The following is a 5237-nucleotide window of genomic DNA, read 5'->3' as shown; positions in this document are numbered from 1 at the left end:
ACTTTATTTTTTTTAATTTTTTAATGTTTATTTATTTTTGGGAGAGAGAGAGAGAGAGAGAGGGAGAGAGAGAGAGAGAGAGAACAAGCGGGGAAGGGCAGAGAGAGAGGGAGACCCAGAATCCGAAGCAGGCTCCAGGCTCTGAGCTGTCAGCACAGAGCCCGGCGCGGGGCTCGAACCCACAAACTGCGAGATCATGACCCGAGCCGAAGTCAGATGCTTAACTCACTGAGCCTCCCAGGTGCCTCCCGAAATGCAGTCACTTTAAAACAGATGTGCGTTTGGCTGAGAGGTGCCTCATCTGGGCTGGGCTCAGCTGGGAAGGTCTGCCCAATACTGTTAAAAGCAAGAAGGGCAGGCCCCAAATAGAGCCATTTATGCTAAGCCCCATGTCACCAAACTGGGACTTAAGACGGTTTCAGCTCTCCTGGAAATGGAATGTTAACCCGGTCAGTCAGGAGTCACCTGATCAACACTAGGAAGGTCATTCTCCTGATAGATCTCTGCCATCCCCTAAAGGAAAAAGTAACCTCGCAATAATCAACCCACTTTTTTGCATCGTTTAAATTCCTTGTTCCTGCTCCCTTCTGCCTAAAAGGTCTTTGATTTTCAACAGCTCCTGGGGACCCCTTTCCATCTGCTGGGTTGGGACGGGTTCAAATTGATTTTTGCTCAAAAAAACTTCTAAACTTTGTAACGTGCCTCAGGTTACTTTTTAACATTGTGGGGTGTGGGCCAAAGGGGGGACAGCCACACGAGGGAAGCCTTTCTCACACCTCTTGTTGGTTGCAAACGGAAACACTCTCAGCCTCTTAAGGTCTAAGCCCAGACCTTAGGGGGACAGAGGATCCGAAGCAGGCTTTGCCCTGACAGCAGCCAGCCCAATGCGGGGCTCAAACTCACGAGCCATGAGATCATAACCTGAAGTTGGATGCTCAACCGACTGAGCCCCCCAGCAATGCCCCAACATTAGTGAACTTTTTAAATTAAAAAGAAACTGGTGAGTTTAAGAAAAAAAAAAAAAAAAAAAAACATGGCTAAGAGGGAGGGGCATGTGGCTGGCTCAGTCGGTAGAACATGCAACGCTTGATCTCAGGGTTGTAAGTTCGAGCCCCATGTTGGGTGTAGAGATTCCTTAAAAATAAAATCTTAAAAAAATAATAAAAATAAAAACTGTAGCCAAGAGGCGAAAATAGAAAAGCCCGCAACTCATGTGCCCATTTTCCCGGCACGGCAAACTGAGGCCTTCAGTGATAGGATAGAGGTTTTGTTCAGTGCCGTCTTGGCGATGATCTTGGGCAGTGGATTTCTCCTCTCTGAGCCTCAGTTTCCTCATCTTCAGATAAGGCTAGTAATGGGGTGCCTGGGTGGCTCAGTTGGTTAAGCGTTCAGCTTCCACTCAGGTCATGATCTTGCAGTTTGTGAGTTCAAGCCCAGTGTCAGGATCCATGCTGACAACTCAGAGCCTGAAGCCTGCTTCAGATTCTGTGTTTCCCTCTCTCTCTGCCGCTCTCTCGCTCTCTCTCTCGAAACAAATAAACATTTTTTTTAAAAAACTTTCTTTTTTTTTTTTAAAGATAAGGCTAGTAACAATGCCTACGGCGGCCGTGTGGATTCAGGGGCTTTGTCACTCCTTGGCTGTGTGATCTTGGACAGGTCACTTGGCCTCTCTGTGTTTCATCTTCTTCACCTGTGGAATGGGTTAATCGTGGCACCTCCTCTGTCAGGTTGGTGTCGATTCACAGTTCATTTACAGGATTTGGCATAGGGCCCATCCTGGGCCAGAACTCAGAAACCCCAGCCCTCATGGGTTTGTGCAAAAGTGCGTGGCACAGGGCCAGCCTGAAGAAATGGTATCTTGGTTAATAATTTCGTCTTTCAGTCTTGATCTCACTTAATCCTCACCACTATGGTCTATGGACAGCGTGATCATTCAGGTTTTATAGATGAGGAAATGGGCGCTTAGAAACATCGCTTGCCCCGGGTTACGAGGAAACAGCAAGATCAGAATTTGAACTCAGATCTACCTGGCTCCAACTCCCTCCCCCCACCCCCCCCAGCGGGTACGAGCACAGACACACACACACACACACACACACACACTGTGTTTACCACGTGCCACTCTGTTCTAAGCCTTTTACAGGGATTACTCACTAATCCCACAACAGCCTCGAAAAGTAGGTTTCCTGTGAGTCCTGTTCTGCAGACCAGGAACCTTAGGCCCAGAGACGTTAGTTCCTGGCTCGGGGGTCACACAGCCAGCACATGATGTGCAGGTCCCGCACTGCCTCTCCGTAAGCATGTGGCAGATCCAGAGCCTGATGTCCAGTCCCCTGAGGCCAACCCGGTGAGGGGAGGGGGGGAAGAGTTTGACCCTTTCTACCCTGTTCCTTAGAAATACCTGGAGAAGTTAGAGCGTGAATTTGAGTTGTGTTTTCCATTATTCAACCAACAGTTATTCGCCCAAGTGACTCCTCTGTGTTCAGCCTGTGCTGGGTGGCACTGGGGACACAATGGTGACTGAGACGCCTTGGCCCAGCAGTCCCCTCTTGGGACTACATTCGAATATTGGGGATAGACCTGTCTTCAAGACAGTGATGACCCAGAACGGGCACGACTGAGATGTGGGAGCCCAGAAGGCTACCGGATCCAGAAAGGAACGTCTCATCCGGCCTTGGGGTCCCCAGAGGGCTTCCGGGAGGAGGGAGCATCTGCACTGGGGCTCAGAGAACAAGGGAGCAGAAGGCAGGTTGGCTGAGGCTCGGAGAGAAGGTGCGGATCTGCGCTGTGGTCTGGGGCCTGGATCACGGGCCCGCAGCGCTCTCTGCTGGAAGCATCCTGTAGTGCAGGGACTGGGGTACGGCAGGAGTATGGAAACGCCTCCAGCTGAACCGAATTCCACGATGTGAAAATCCTGTGCGCCCAGCTTTGGCCGATTTACGTTTCTAAGACCTGACTTCACTCAGTCAACTGCTCGACAAATTGCTTATTGAGCACATACTTGGCACCAGGATCTGCTCTAGTGTTGAAGATCCGATGCTGACAATACAGAGTCCCATCTATATATGACCTCATTCAACCCTGGCAGCCTTTGACTATCCCCATTTTACAGACTCAGCACGTTGGGCACACACACAGAGTTTAAGTTACTTGCCCAAGGGCTTCGCAGCCAGTGGGTGCCGAAGTCAACTTTGAACACAGACCCCAAGCTTTAGCCATTACATCACCTCGCCAACCACGTGATGAGACACAGCAATAGGACATAACGTTACCTAGAATCATTTTAGGCCCTGAGAAGTTTTGCGAACCAGATCAAGCCGGGGAATGCGGGAGTGTTTTGGGGGGACAGTGTCATTTAGAAGGGGCAGTCGGGGAAGGCCTCTGGGACGAAGCGGCCTTTGGGAAGCTACCAGACGGACGGATGGGATCCGTGGGCAGAGGGGGCCGAGAGCGGCCGGCCCTGCAAGAAAGCCATCGGTCTGGGATCCAAAGTTTCCAACATTCCAGCTTCTCTGAGACCCGGCTGGCCGGACTCCAGCGCGCCGGAATCATCCTCAGATTCGACGGGCCCCGCGGCCTGCGGGTTCGGCCTGCGCGGTGGTGCTGCTCCCGCAGGGCCGGGACCGCGGGGGCTCCGGTGGAGCCGGGCTGGGGGCGGGGCCGGCCTCACCTGCGGGGGCGGGGCTCCAGGCCGCCCCGCCCCTCGGAGGAGCCGCCCGCGGCCGGAGACCCGGGGCGCCGCCGGGAGCGGCGGGGCGAGCGCGGCGTGCCGGACGCGGGCGGGCGCGTAGCGGCGGAGCGGGTCCCGGAGCCGTCCGCGCTCAGGTGGGCGCCGAGGTGCCGGGCGGGGGGTCCCGGGGCCTTCGAGGATGGGGGCGGGGGCGGAGGGTGAGGGCCGGGGCCCGGCGCACCCTTGGGCCCGCCGGCCTGGGGACGGGGACGGGCCTTGGGGCCCCTGGACCCCCCCTGCCCCGCCCTGGGGCTCCCCCCCCAGCTCCCCGGGTCTGGAGGCCCAGCTGGGGCCGCGCCCCCTCCCCCGTGCGCAGGTAAACAGGAGCGAAGACGGGGCGGGGCCTGGGGAAGGGGGGGGGGGGCTTGTGACGCCCGGGCGCCGCGGGGGAAACCCGGGTGCGCGGGGTCGGCCGGGTCAGACGGCCAGGGATAAGGTGTGCGGTTTGGGGGGCTGGCCATGATGGGGGCCGCCTGATGCAGGTGTGTGTGTGTGTGTGTGTGTGTGTGTGTGTGTGTGTGTGTGTGTGTAGAGACGGTGTGCGAAGCTCCGGTGTGGGCGCGGTGGTGTCAGGCCGTGGGTGTGGGTGAGAAAGGGCGACGGACGGGCGGGGTCGCCCTGGGAGGGGCGCGGAGGGACCGCGTGGATGACGGGGAACGGCTTCCGAGAGATGGGAACGTGGGCGACACCTCGGACGGTGTGTCTCATGCGGGGGGGGGGCGGGGGGCGCTGCGGGTGTGGGACGCAGTTGCACTGTTTATAGGATTAGGTGTGAGGGTGCGGGCGGGGTGGAGGAGGGGTGGGTGATGGGGGACCCACGCGGACGTGCAGGGTGGCTGTGTGATTCTCCCCGTCGGCCGTGAGCGTGTGCGCACGGGGCTGAGCGTGCGAAAGGGAGTTTGTTGCTTGGGGGGGGCGGGTACCGAGTGCGGGAACCGGTGTGTGTCGAGGCGGCGGGCCACGTGGCGTGTGGCTGTGGTCAAGCTGGTGGGTGGCGCCAGCAAGAGCGTTCGGCTCGGCGGAAGTCCACGCGGGCAAAATGGTGGGGACGGTGGTTGTGGTCGTCAGGCTGCCTCTCCGTGAACTTGGGGGACGGTGACTTCGTCTCGTGGGGCTCGTGTGGGAGGCGTGACACGCAGTATGGCGTGGCGTGCGCGCACGTATGTACGTATAGCGAGAGACCCGCGTATCCGTAGAGATGGCTGGCGAGTGAGAGCCGACGGTGTATAAAATCCATGATTCCGCGACCCCCTGACCGTGTGTCTAAGCGCACAGGTTTGGGAGCACGTGCGTAGGTGCCCGAACCGCGGGGCTGCTTCCGACGGAGCGGCCGCTTAAGTGACGTGTGCGTGAGAGGGTGTGTGTCCAAGCCGCGGACCCGCCTCTGCGGGTCTCCGCCGTGTCTGTGCCCACAGTGGGCGCCTGCTTGTGACGGCACAACGGAGCCTGAGTTCAGGGGTCGTTTGCACGTCCACGCTTGAAGCTCTGTGTGTCCGTGTGTGTGCTG

Source organism: Panthera tigris, chromosome E2 (assembly GCF_018350195.1).
Source record: "Panthera tigris isolate Pti1 chromosome E2, P.tigris_Pti1_mat1.1, whole genome shotgun sequence".
Taxonomy (NCBI): Eukaryota; Metazoa; Chordata; class Mammalia; order Carnivora; family Felidae; genus Panthera; species Panthera tigris.
This window is presented reverse-complemented; position numbering follows the sequence as displayed.